Source organism: Erpetoichthys calabaricus, chromosome 6 (assembly GCF_900747795.2).
Source record: "Erpetoichthys calabaricus chromosome 6, fErpCal1.3, whole genome shotgun sequence".
NCBI classification, from domain to species: Eukaryota; Metazoa; Chordata; class Cladistia; order Polypteriformes; family Polypteridae; genus Erpetoichthys; species Erpetoichthys calabaricus.
The window spans coordinates 126,217,086-126,231,866 of NC_041399.2; positions in this window are offsets into that span (position 1 = coordinate 126,217,086).

Sequence of the window (14,781 nt, forward strand, 5' to 3'; positions counted from 1 at the left end):
AGAGCATGACATGCAAGTAGTCTCATGGGACTTCAAAGGGTCTCTCCGAGATGATCATGTCTTGACCCAAGATTTTTTATATAATAGATATATATATATATATATATTGTCACAAAAAGCAGACACAAGAGTCATAAAAAGGTTTGGGGCAGCCACCCATATAATATTTCTTGGCTGCAAATGTTTAAATTGCTACCACTGATGTACTCAAACAATTTTGGAACACTGTGGCTTCATGGTACCCCGGTCCACCAGGTAGCCCAAATATTTGGCTTCGTTTAATCCAAAGAAGCATTTCTTCAGATTAATCTGAAGTCCGGCCTCACCTGCTCGGACCTGCTGTAAGTGTTTCTTCCATGTGCTGGAATAGATGGCAACGTCATCTAGGTAGGCAGCACTATATGAGTTATGAGGTCGTAGTACTTTATCCACCGGACATTGGAAAGTAGCCAGGGCCCCTTGTAACCCAAATGGAAGGACACAATACTGCCAGTGTCCGCTAGGGGTACTAAATGCGGTCTTAACCTTTGTGGAGTTCGTTAAAGGAACTTGCCAATACCCTTTTGTCATGTCAAGTGTGGTCAAGAATTTAGCCTATCCTACCCTCTCGAGGAGGTCGTCCACTCGTGGCATTGGATAGGCATCAAATTGGGAGACTTGATTAAGTCATTTCAAAACCACCAACTTCCGTCAGGATTACTGACCAAGATTATTGGTCTGGACCAGGGATTATAACTTTCCTCTATCATTCCTAGTTCCAGTATGTACTTGATTTCAAGCTCCACTTCAGCTCTTTTTGCTTCGGGAAGGCGATATGGGCACTCTCGAACTATAACCCCAGGTTCTGTCACGATGTTGAGCACAATTAGAGAGATCCTTCCGGGTTTTTCGCTCACCACCTCCGGTACGGACAGGATGACTGATTCCAGCTCCTGCTGTTGCCTGGGGCTTAAATTCAGGCCGAAGTTAAGGTTCTCCTTGTGAGCAAAGAGTGAGTGGGGCAGGCCAGCAGTGGAATCAGGATCCCTGTCCTTCCATAATTCAGCAAGTTTACATGATAAACTCGCTCGTTCGATTGATGATTTGGCTGGTTCACCAAATAGTTGACACGTCCTTTCCTCTCCTTAACTTCATATGGTCCTTGCCAATGGGCAAGTAATGTAGAATGAAAGTGCCTTGGTCATAATATTGGACCTGTGCTGCTTGCGCTTCTTCCATGTAACGTTTTAGTATGGGCCAAATTTTTCCAAATCTATCGTGTAATTGTGCAGTATATTCCAATATGTTTGTGGAGGGAAGAGCCTCTTCTTCCCACCCTTCTTTTAAAATATCCAATATACTTTGGGGTTGTCGTCTGTATAATAACTCAAAAGGTGAGAACCCCGTAGAGGCTTGTGGTACTTCCTGATATGCAAAAAAAAAGAGGGAGAGGAGCTGGTCCCAGTTCCTCCCATCCTCACTGACTACCTTGTGAAGCATCTGTTTGAGAGTCTGATTAAACCTCTTTATGAGTCCGTCGGTTTGAGGATGATACACAGCAGTTTTTAGATACTTAATTTTAAGTAATTTGGCCATTTCCCTGAACCTCTCCAAGGTGAAGGGCGTCCCTTGGTCCATCAGGACTTCCTTAGGGATGCCAACTCATGCAAAGACCCCTACCAGTTCTGGTGCAATAGCTTTAGAAGTAGCTGAGCGCAAGGGAACAGCTTCCGGATACCGGGTACCATAATGTCCTCGGGCTGAGGTCTCTAAGGGTCTTACCAAGTTGACCCCAATTCTCTCAAACGGGACATCAATCAAGGGAAGGGGAATGAGAGGAGCACGGTCCCTCCCAGGAATTTGTTGCAAAAGCGACAAACCTCCTCATTAATTCCCGGCCAATAAAATCGGAGCTTAATTCTCTCCAGAGTTTTCTCGGTGCCCAGATGGCCTCTTATGAGATGAGTGTATGCTAATTCACAGACCTGCCGCCAGAAGGTTCGGGGAACTAGCAGCAGCTTCCGCATCACCCCCTCATGCTCAGCTACCCGATACAACAGATCATTCTCTAAAACAAAGTTAGGACCCTGTGGTATGGGTTGATGAGTGCGCTGGCCATTGACAAGAGCAACTGCATTTTTTGCCAATTTAAGGGAATCATCATTCCACTGTTCCCTTTTAAAGGAAGCCGGCGTTCCTCTAAATTGAAAGTGTAACTGGAATAGACGGTCAGGGCCAACCTCAATGGGCGTGGTTTCCTCCCGTCCCACCACAGCGTTGGATGATGACGTTTCGGCTCGCAACGGTCCTGGAAGTAATACGTCACACTGATTGGATGCTTTGCCTCTCTCTGCCGGCTGTTTACACAGTGTGGAGGCACTTTGAGACGCTTTTTCTCCGTCTATAGCTAGGCCTAATTTTAATATAGGAGTGGGAAGTACTGATCCGTTTTTCATTTGTGACCAGTCCTGCCCTAGTATCACCGCAAATGGAGTATTTGGAAGTACTGCCACTGTTAATTTCACTAGCTATCCTTCACAGCTGATGTAACAGGCGGCGGATCTGTACTGGCAGGTCTCCCCATGAATACAGGTTATACTGGTCAGTGTTTTAAGCCATTATCGCGGAAGCACGCACCGGCGGAAAACAACAGAAATGTTGCTTCTGGAATCGAACAAGGCCTCGGTTTTATATCCATTTACGATCATCACTCCTGTATGTGGAATCGCCAGAGGGTTTATTAGAGCACACCAACACCTCCCCCCGCTCCACCTGCATTCCTCCTTGTCCCCAAGTAGGTTGCAAATCTGGATACATCAGCACAGGCTCCGGCTTACAATGGAGGGGCTGAAACTTTGGGATGTAATCCATCCGGGCTAAGAGGGTTCTGCCCTCTCAGATTGTGAGGCCATCCGGTCTTTTTCTATGAGCTCCTCTATATTTTTAAATTGTTGTCCCCAGACCGGCTGGGTAAAACCCTTAGGTAGCTGTCACCAGCTGCATCATTTGTAGGGGACTGTTGTCCCATGGCTTTAGCCATGACCCTACTTCGCTCCAGAGGGTGTGAGCCTGCTGACGGGTTGGCCGCTCAGGGTCAAATCTCCACCTTTTTACATTTGTTACCTGCCAGTCTAGGGCTCCCCCAGATTTAGCTAAGGGCTCTGCCTTATTGGGGAGGAGGGCACTCAACTCCACAACAGGATAATAAGCCCCTTTTGCCTCCCCCATCTGGACCAACCCAATCCTGTGAGCCCCTCCCTTGTACTTCCCGTTTTGATTATTTGTGTTTCATGTATATAAGTGTTTCAGGAGCAGAGCCTGCACAGTGTCTTTCCAAACCACTGAACACACCCCCCACTCAGAAACTCGGCCACAGTAATCTCCCACCTGGATATTCTTTAGGTCTGGGTCCTGGTTTCTCAGAAGATCCTTCATCCTTCTGGCTACACAACTGTCACAAAAAGCAGACAGAAGAGTTAAAAAAAGGTTTGGGGCAGCCACCCATATAATATTTCTTGGCCCCAAATGTTTCAATTGCTAGCACTGATGTGCTCAGAACAAAAGAGAACTGATGATGTTAGTCAAATATGGTGGCTTTAAAGGCCAGAAACGTAAGTGAAATCATCGAGGGCGGAAGCGGAAGGGTCCTCTTCTATAGGTTCAGACTCGGACATGACGTCATCAAAAGGGCCAGAACAGGAAGTCTCTTCGGTCACGATTTCTTCACCGGAAGTAACGTCACTAGGGCCAGGCAGAATTTCCCGTGAATGGTCTGCAGGAAAGTGAGAGAAAAGGTCAGTGCACTCTGCCACCCCCTGGTCTGGCATGGAATTACTCCCATTTAGACCCTTTAGCTGACTCCCATGTGCACATGTGTGACAATATATATATATATATAGTCTGCGGTGGGCTGGCACCCTGCCCGAGGTTTTGTTTCCTGCCTTGCGCCCTGTGTTGGCTGGGATTGGCTCCAGCAGACCCCCGTGACCCTGTAGTTAGGATATAGCGGGTTAGATAATGGATGGATATATATATATTGTCACACACGTATGCTTAGGAGGCAGTCTAAAAGCCTAGAAGGTGAGTGAAACATCGCGAGACAAGGGGTTGTCACGTGGTACTTACTCAAATCTTTTAATCTCCCAACAGGAAAACCGAAGAAAAGTAGACACTTCAATTCCGGGTTCCAAAATGGCCGCCAAGACCTCATTTCCGGTGCCCATTTATGACATCACTTCCAGCCACCACTGATGACATCATTTCAGGTTCCATTAAAAATGACGTCGCTTCCGTCTCCTGTTTTCGACGTCATCTCCTGCCAACCACTTCTTGTCCTCCATTTTAATATTGCATATAAACACCATTTTGTTTCATGTAAACTGTCAATTGTTACGAATTACAAGTGCTTTTGATCACTGCAACCATTTTCTTTTCTTTATTTTTGTCCGTTGGACAATATATGGGGACGGTCCCCAAAACTTCATTTTTGTGGAGCTTTTTATGAAGTATTTTCCACAATATATATATATATTTATCCACAGCCCTGCTGGATACCATGGGGGCCACTAGAGGATGCTGCAGGGAGGCCCAGAGACTCTTACGTGCCCTATAACCTGGAAGTACGTGGTAGTCACAGCAACAGGAGGAATGACGTGCTTCCGGGATGAAGAAGAGGACTTTTTATCTGACCCGGAAGTGATACAGAGTCACATGGACTGAAGGATGGGAAACACTTCCGGGTCAAGGACTATAAAAGACTGGGAAAAACACCAGAGCGTTGAGCTGAGCTGGGTGGAAGGGTGGCAACGTGTCTGGGAGAGTGGAGGATTGATTGATTATTGATTATTGTAGAATTGTTATTGTTTATGAGTATAGTGGAGTGGAGGGTGCTTGGTGCACGTATTTGTCCTAATAAAAATAATTATTGGACTTTTACCTGGTGTCTGGCATTTGATTGGAGGGTTCAAGGGAGCGATAGTGCCCCCTAATCTGTCACAATATATATAGTATATGTATTCTTCAATCAATAAATAAACAACAGAATATATTAAAATCAAGAATAATATGATTGAGTTAAAATCGTCTTGTTTGCCTCTCTCTCTGAGCATCAGTGTGTCTCTTTCTTTTCCGTCTCCCCTGCTCAAACTCTGGATGTTCTCAGTGGGGCTGAAATACTGGTGAGTGTGGTCTTCCTTCATCAGCTTTTGTCCTAGCCACATGAGCTGGTATCTGCTGGGTTACCCAAACCCCAGCTCATCCCACCACCATCCTCAGGTGTATGTGAGACGGCCCTCAAAGGCATCAGCCACTTCTACTCCTACAGATTCTTAAAAAGAGAGACTATCCCTGGAGCACTGTTCCTCTTACTCCCCATCGGGCTTCCTGAAAACCTCACCTCCTTTCCACTACGCCACCTAAATCTTCACAATCCTACACTTTTTTCTTTCACAACCATCTTTCTTGATTGCTCCCTTTATCTTTTTCTTTCTCTCTATTTGTCCTGCTCAGATCTTTTTTATACTTTCTGGGTGTAAGATCTTTCTTTAACGAACCTGGAGCATCAATGAGGAATGGCAGAGCTGATATCAATTGTATGTGAATAAGCAATCGAGAACATTTCCTAAGCTGCACTGCTTTTATAAAAAAATACATGCTGCAATGAACCCTTGACATTCTGCACCAGAAGGCTATAGAAAGACTCAGGAGAAAACTGAAAAGCAATTTTTGAAACATGAGCAAATCACTTAATTTGCTTGAGCACTGCTGACCCAAATACAAAAATATTCTTTTCATTATTAATTCTATGCAACCTAGAACAAAATTTCAGCCTCTAATCACGTATTTTAATATGTAGTAAGAAAGTAAAAAGTTAATACATATGCAGACACAAGACTCTTAATGTGACAATCATCTGAAGCCTACTTGAAAACCTACAATTCAACAAAAGCACAGATAGTTAACTTCTGATACAATCATTACAGCTGAATGAATCCTTGTTGACTTGCTAGTGCATTGCTAAAGTGCACATTTACATTCACTCACCAATTCAGAGATAGCAATTAGTCTCAATTAACCAGTCTAAATTAGGATCACTCAACACAGGCTTTTACCAAGACTACCAGGGGAAAATGTATATGAACATGGGAAAAGCTTGCTCTCTGGTGGTAGAAAGCAGAAGCACTACATGCTGCACCACTGTGGCACCCAGAACAAAAGCTAACCAAAGGAAAAGAAAAAAAAACAGTTTTAATAATAGCCCAACATTAGTGGTACACCTTAAGTGATGAGACAGAGTTAGAATATTATAATAAATATATGTACAGTAATGAAAAAATTAAAACATTATTTTTTAAATCTGCGGTTTTACATCTAAAGAAGAAACCAATAGACAAAAAGAACCAAGTAAACCAAACCAAAGGTGAAACTACAGTCTTAAACAAAACCACAGAGGCATTTGTAATAACACTGAAATCTTCATGAAAACACCTTTTACCGCTAATATTGAAGGTTGAAGTTTTTTTGTTTTGGTATTTTATTAGAATAGGTCCTCGCGGTTGTGTACTACCACCACCTTTTATAGGCAGAACTTGATAGCACAAGCTTCATGTTACTTCTGTATCATGTGACTTGTAAGAGGCATAACAATTTTAAACATAACACAAAATGGCAATGTCAGAATAACAATAAAATAATGTAAACATTGACACTCAACGCTCTCAAACATTCTGATACCTCAATCTATTGACTGGAACACCAGCTTGGCAAACTAACAGTGGTATTATAAGTCACAACAGGATACAGAGAAGAGAAATATAAAAGAAAAGGCTCCATAGAAGTGCATAATGATCAACAATCTTTACATTTTTGAAGAAATAACTAGCAGATATAATTGCAATATTAAAAGCCTAATCAGCAGCTCTAATTATGATTTAGTAAACTAAAGTATGGAGTTTTCATTTGTCACAAACGTGCAAGTAGGAGGCAGCTAAAGGGCCTGAGTAATAATAATGCCAGACCAGGGGGCTGTGGGGTGCGCTGACTGTCTCCCTCAGTTCCTTGCAGACCTTTCTCGGGAAATCCTGCCTGCTTCCGGCGCCTCTGATGATGTCACTTCCATTTTCTGGCGCATCTGATGATGTCACTTCTGGTTCTGGTGCCGATGATGATGTCACTTCCAGTGTTGGTGCCGATAATGATGTCACGTCCGGTTCCAGAACAGCTGACGTCACTTCCTGTACTACCCACTAAAGATGCAGTCTTTGCTACCATACCTTGAGTTCTGCCCCAAACCTTCATGATGTCTTTGACTCATTCTTGTGACACATTAAGGACAAATTTTAAGCAACAGAGCATCCCTTTCAGTAAAAGTAAAGGTTCAACCTCAATAGTTCAATAGATTTGTGTATCTTTGGAATTTTTAGAAGAAATGTAATTGCTATAATAATGTAAGCTCCTCAATGTAAATTTTAATAGATTCTTTTAAGTAATCATTGTAGTGATTTAAAGATTTGTACATCAAAAGAGGACTTTGGAATTGACCCAGAATTTAGTTGAAAGCCAATGTAGAAATGTAGAGCATAATATAAATGTTTCATAAATGAACAAATACCATTAAGTTCATCTGGTTTGCTAAATGCTACTTTTTAAAGGTTGTCAAGGTTTCTACCTCAGTTACATATTTTGGAAGTTCCAAATTTCTATAAACTTTGTATGAAGTTTGTGTGAAGTGTTTCCTGATTTCAGACTTAAAAATTATTCTTTTTAAGAAGCAGGTAGCAGTGACAGCAATATATTGTTTTTGGTTTATTTTTCCATTGATGCTTTGCATTCTGTTTTTAATCACCTCTCTCTTTTGTGTTGGTTGCAGGGAAAAGGAAATATTCCAATCATTTTGACTATTTTCTCTTATGAAGAAGAGAAACTAGAAGTATAAAGATTGGAATACGAAGACTGGGAGATGATATACTATACAATAAATCAGTAGGTAGAATCATGGTTTGTGAAAAAACAATGGTCAGAAAGATAAACCACAAACTAAGTCAAAGTTACAATACAATGAGTTCTAATAGCCTTTCCCTCAACAACCTGGGAAACAAAAGTATTGTTTTTTTAATACTTTTCATCCATAAACCTAAACATTAGTCATACTGGTTCTGCTTCAGCCTCACTACAAACCAAAAGTGAGGGTCCTACCTACAACCACACGATCATTGAGGAAGTGGACCCCGGAGGCAGAGAAGGCTCTGAGAGAATGTTTTGGAACTACAGACTGGGATATCCTGCAGGGATCACATAGTAAGAACATTGAGGAAGTTGTTGACTGCACTACTGACTACATCAACTTCTGTATGGACATTGTAGTTCCAGTAAGAACTGTACGCTGCTATGCTAACAACAAGCCATGGATTATAAGTGACATCAAGGGCCTTTTGAACCAGAAGAAAAGGGCTTTTAAAGGTGGTGATCAGCATGAGCTCAAGCGCGTGCAGAAGGAACACCGAGTCCAGCTCAGGGCGGCAAAGGAGCAGTACAGGAGAAAGCTGGAGCAGAAGTTGCAGAATAACAGCATGAAGGAAGTGTGGGATGGGATGAAGATCATCACTGGCTGCAGCTTGAAGCAGGGTACCACCATCGAGAGAGACGTAAAGAGAGCAAACCAAATGAACAACTTCTTTAACAGGTTTGACCACCCTAACCCACTCTCACTTTCACCTCGGAGTACTGCACCCTCCACACATCCTTCTGCTGATACCAGCATAGGAGAGACATCCCCACCCATAATTACAACAGCGCATGTGAGCAGAGAGCTGAGGAGACTTCGTGCCAATAAAGCAGCAGGTCCAGATGGAGTATCGCCACAACTGCTGAAGGTCTGTGCATCGGAGCTGGGGGGTCCTCTACAGTGCATCTTCAACCTGAGCCTGGAACAGGGGAGAGTCCCGAGGCTTTGGAAAACATCTTGCATCACCCCAGTCCCAAAGGTATAATGTCCTAGTGAGCTGAATGACTTCCGGCCTGTTGCTCTGACATCACATGTGATGAAGACCATGGAGAGGCTGCTGCTTCACCACCTGAGGCCACAGGTTCAACACGCCCTCGACCCTCTGCAGTTTGCATATCAGCAGAAGGTGGGAGCTGAGGATGCCATCATCTATATGCTACATTGATCCCTCTCCCACTTGGACAGAGGCAGTGGTGCTGTAAGAATTATGTTTCTAGACTTCTCTAGCGCCTTCAACACAATCCAACCTCTGCTCCTTAGGGACAAGCTGACAGAGATGGGAGTAGATTCATACCTGGTGGCATGGATCGTAGACTATCTTAAAGACATACCTCAGTATGTGCGTCTTGGGAACTGCACGTCTGACATTGTGGTCAGCAACACAGGAGCGCCACAAGGGACTGTACTTTCTCCGGTCCTGTTCAGCCTATATACATCGGACTTCCAATACAACTCGGAGATCTGCCACGTGCAAAAGTTCGCTGATGACACTGCTATCGTGGGCTGCATCAGGAGTGGGCAGGAGGAGGAGTATAGGGACCTAATCAATGACTTTGTTAAATGGTGCGACTCAAACCACCTACACCTGAACACCAGCAAAACCAAGGAGCTGGTGGTGGATTTTAGGAGGCCCAGACCCCTCATGGACCCTGTGATCATCAGAGGTGACTGTGTGCAGATGGTGCAGACCTATAAATACCTGGGAGTGCAGCTGGATGATAAATTAGACTGGACTGCCAACACTGATGCTCTGTGTAAGAAAGGACAGAGCCGGTTATACTTCCTTAGAAGGCTGGCGTCCTTCAACATCTGCAATAAGATGCTGCAGATGTTCTATCAGACTGTTGTGGCGAGCGCCCTCTTCTACGCGGTGGTGTGCTGGGGAGGCAGCATTAAGAAGAATGACACCTCACGCCTGGACAAACTGGTGAGGAAGGCAGGCTCTATTATAGGCATGGAGCTGGACAGTTTGACATCTGTGGCAGAGCGTCAGGCGCTCAGCAGGCTCCTATCAATTCATGGAAAATCCACTGCATCCATGAAACAGTGTCATCTCCAGACAGAAGAGCAGCTTCAGTGACAGACTGCTGTCACTGTCCTGCTCCACTGACAGACTGAGAATATCGTTCCTCCCCCAAACTATGCGACTCTTCAATTCCACCCCAGGGGGGGGGTTGATGGTAAACATTAACATTATACATAGTTATTGTCTGTTTTTTACCTGCATTATTATCAATCTTTAATTTAATATTGTTTTTTGTATCAGTAAGGTGCTGCTGGAGTATGTGAATTTCCCCTTGGGATTAATAAAGTATCTATCTATCTATCTATCTATCTATCTATCTATCTATCTATCTATCTATCTATCTATCTATCTATCTATCTATCTATCTATCTATCTATCTATCTATCTATCTATCTATCTATCTATCTATCTACTGAGCTGCCATATTACATAGGCAAGTTGAGATGTTGTTATTAACCAGGCAGGCAATCGGCATAGAAACACTAAACAATATGGCCGTGGCCATCTTAACAATATATTACAACTCAAAATAATACAGGAAGCCAGGGTCACATATCTTTAAGTACACAATCACACTTAAAATTCAACCCTTAACATCAAAGCTCATCCAATGGGAAAAAGTATAGCTCTTGTAAGCCTTAAAAATATGTAGTATAGTGTCAGGAAGTAACAAAGAGAAAGGAAACAAACTCACAATCTGTGTGTCATAAAACCCAACTTTAACCCTGAGAAAAAAAAATGGGAGTTAACTTCATTAATAAGCAATAATTTTTACTGAAAAATATTATATTAGTGGCATCTCCTTCTAAAAATCACCTCAAAAATCGCCAAAATATTAATGAAAAACATGCCTATGAAAATAATTATACATGTCATTTAAATTCTTAAATTAATTTCAAAGATATTTGATAGCTTAAAGGCTGATTGACTGTCAGGTATCTGGAAACTGTCAGATGAAATCACTTTCTCATTTTCGTAGTGTGAATATATAGCACATGACCTGGCACAGACTCATACTGAGGCACGTGTATAAAACACCAAGACTTTTATTTTCTTCACCTGTGGGGCACGTCTTCCCCGTGAACCCCACAGGCAATACACTGTCCCAAAAGCACTCCAAAACCAAACACAACACTCCCTTCTCGTACCACCACTACTCTCTGGCAACCTTGTCCTCTTCCTCCCGATTCTGGCCCTGAGTTGTGGTTGTCAATCCTTTTTATAGCCCACCCGGAAGTGCTCCAGGTGCTTGATCACCTGCTTCTGATTGCACTTCCAGACGGGGCTGTAGAGTTGTCAGGGACCCATGCAGCACCCCCTGGCAGCCACCCCAAATCCCAACAGGACTATAGAGAACTCCATCTCCCTGAGGCACCATCCTCAGCCAGGGAGGCTGCTAACAAGCGTCTTGGGGGAGGTATTGAGCAGTCCATGATTGCTCCCCCGGAACATGTGTAGAAGGGGCATCCCGGCTGGGCCTGTCACAATAATAAACATAACTTTATAGCTGAAGTAAATGCAATTTCCTTATTTCACATGCACAAATTTCCTACACCTTCGTAATCTATAAGATGCTGGCGTGCATGTATATGACCATGAAGGCCACTTGTCCATGTCAAAAAACAATGAATCACTATTTAACTGTTTCTCAGATGACATACAATATTTTTTTCTCAGATGACATTTAATATTTTTTAAAGGGAGTGTTTTTGTTAAACTAGAGATAGCATCTGTCTTCTTACTTTCAAACAGAGTAAGACTGACAAGTCATTCAGTTGTTACATACCCAGCGACAAACTCCAAAAAGAAAGTGTCCCTGACTGCAAAATGTGACAGGAAACACAGCATGATATCAGCAAAATGTAAATAAATAAATAAATTTATTATAAAGAAATACAATGTGGAAAAATTCCCAAAAGCACAGAAATACATTAACCCTTATCGCGAAAGTGTGAAAATACATTTCAGATAGACTGCATTGACATTTAAAGATAAAATTAGTCAGATAAGAAATCCTGCAACATTTAATCTTTTGCAGTTGATTAGAATGGCATTTTATAGGGTAGCTGGCAAACATGAGTAACAGGCACACTCCATGCATAATACATAACTAGTTAGTATGAAAGGCACAACAAAAATGAAAAAGGTATAAGGAAAAAAAAGTGGTAAAAAATATGCAGGGAATAGTCCCTTAAAAATCCTAGATATTACTGCTCATCTACAATTAAGCAGAGAGTTGTTGTTCCATCCATCCATCCATCCATTATCTAACCCGCTATATCCTAACTACAGGGTCATGAGGGTCTGCTGGAGCCAATCCCAGCCAACACAGGGCGCAAGGCAGGAAACAAACCCCAGGCAGGGTGCCAGCCCACCGCAGGGCATGCACACACATACACACACACCCATACCCACACACCAAGCACACACTAGAGACAATTTAGAATCACCAATCCACCTAACCTGCATGTCTTTGGACTGTGGGAGGAAACTGGAGCACCTGGAGGAAGAGTTGTTGTTCACTTTCCTTTATAAAAAAAAAACTTCTTGTGACTGGATCAGACTGATTTTTAAACTTTTTTGAGTAATTTAATTTAAATCTTTTTTTTTCTCACTATTATACACACAGAGATTGACCACTTTTGGAATGCCTCCTTTTTTGAGCACGGTCTCAACTAGCTGGTAATTACTATTTTACATATGCTGCACAATACAACATATAACTATATAAATGTAATGTTCTTCTCTGGGCTATTTTACTGTACATAGAAGTTAAATTAAGCTATTAAATATATTTAAAAGAGTGTTTCCTTATGGAGCAGATATTTATAAAATGTACTAGAATTGGATTAATTGGGGGACAGAGTATAACAGAAGCGTTTTCTTTCATATTTCAAAAAGCTGATTTTTTTTTTCCAAAAAACCAATAGATCTAATTTATTTCAGACTCTTAAACATGAAAAATCAGTGTAGCTTTGAATTTGACACAGCTGGGCCTGTTCTTTGTCTTTTGTAAAACATCTTCATGGACAAAAATTCTGCAAGCCATGAGGGACTTCTGGGAGAAGATTTTGTCTGCCCTTACTTGGGCAGCAGAGCATAACAACTCTTCCTGCACAGTATGTAATGCAAACAGCTCTATATTTTGGATAATGGATTAAACTAAAGTAACACTTAACCAGGATGTGGTAATGCATTACCATGACAACTCTTAACTATTAGGTCAGAAAGCCAGAGCTCTGCATATCCAGAGCACAGCATGGTGAGAAACACTACAGGAAGACATTCAGATCAGCATGTAAACAAAAATGTCAGAGGTGGAAATCCAAGCAACCAGCTGACTACAATCACAGTATCACATACAGTACATAAAAATACATAATGTGAATCTCTTTAAGATGCTAGAAATTTTCCTTTAAGAAGCCTGATTTGAACTCCCTCTAAAAACTATGTTTCTCCTTTAAAGTTTTTAATAAAAGTTTCTTTATATTTCTACAGTGGATTCAGAAAATATAGGCATCTTCAATTTCACTTTATTGTGTTGTAGATTTTGTTTTAAATGGGGCTAATTTGCCATAATAACAAAGTCAGTCAGTCATTTTCCAACCCGCTATATCCTAACACAGGGTCACAGGGGTCTGTTGGAGCCAATCCCAGGGTGCAAGGCAGGTACAAATCTCAGGCAGGGTGCCAGCCCACCGCAGGACGCACACACACACACACACACACACACATGGGACAATTTAGGATCGCCAATGCACCTAACCTGCATGTTTTTGAACTGTGGGAGGAAACCGGAGCACCCATGCAAACAAGGGGAGAACATGCAAACTCCACGCAGGGATGTCCCAGGAGGCAAACCAAGGTCTCCTTACTGCCAGGCAGCAGCGCTACCACTGCACCACTGTGCCGCCTGTTACGCCTGTTGTCCCTAGTGTTAATCCTACATAACAGCACATTAACATCACTTAGGAAAAGGATACTGATTTCAGTGCAAGTTTCATTCATCGGTGGAGTTTAAAATTTAAGCTAGTGAAAGCTAGACAAACCATAACAAATCATAACAAATAATTACATTTTTTAGAGCCACAACCACACTGTTTTACACATTTACATCATTTACCTCAGAAATCATAAATTGTTCATAATATAAAGTTGCAATATAAAGTAAATTTTACATTTGTGAATGACAAAAAACTAATCAAGTCAGAAAATGCATGCATGGTGTAACATTCAGGTGTGTTCTAGGATTGTTTTAACTGTTTTAATAACTGGAGCAGTTTTTCATTTTTTATTTACTTCATAGAGACCTTTTTGATTATGCAAATTTTTGTAAAATGGGTGTATGACATGTGATAAAGGTTCATTTATACCACGGCACTGCTGTTTGTACAGGCAGCACATTTAAGGATAAGCTGTAGACACACATGTTTCTGAAGCGATTTCAATAGTGCTGACTGACTACTGAGGATCCATTTGCCAACTGTTATAATGGGTGTTATTCTTTAATTTTTTATGAATCTTTGGTGTGTGATCTGGACAATGATTATTGTAGGGTAGGTGCTGCTCTGGTGTGACTGACCCTGAGGAATCTTGCATAAACATTTATTTTGCTCTATGAAATATTTTTGAGATAACATTTACATTTATATAGCTCTTTCCTCACTACTCAGAGCACTTTGCATAGAGATGCAAAGACAACCATTTTGTACACTCACCACACATTAGCTATTAGGTGGTGAAGGGGTGATAAAAATAGTTCACCAATTAGGAA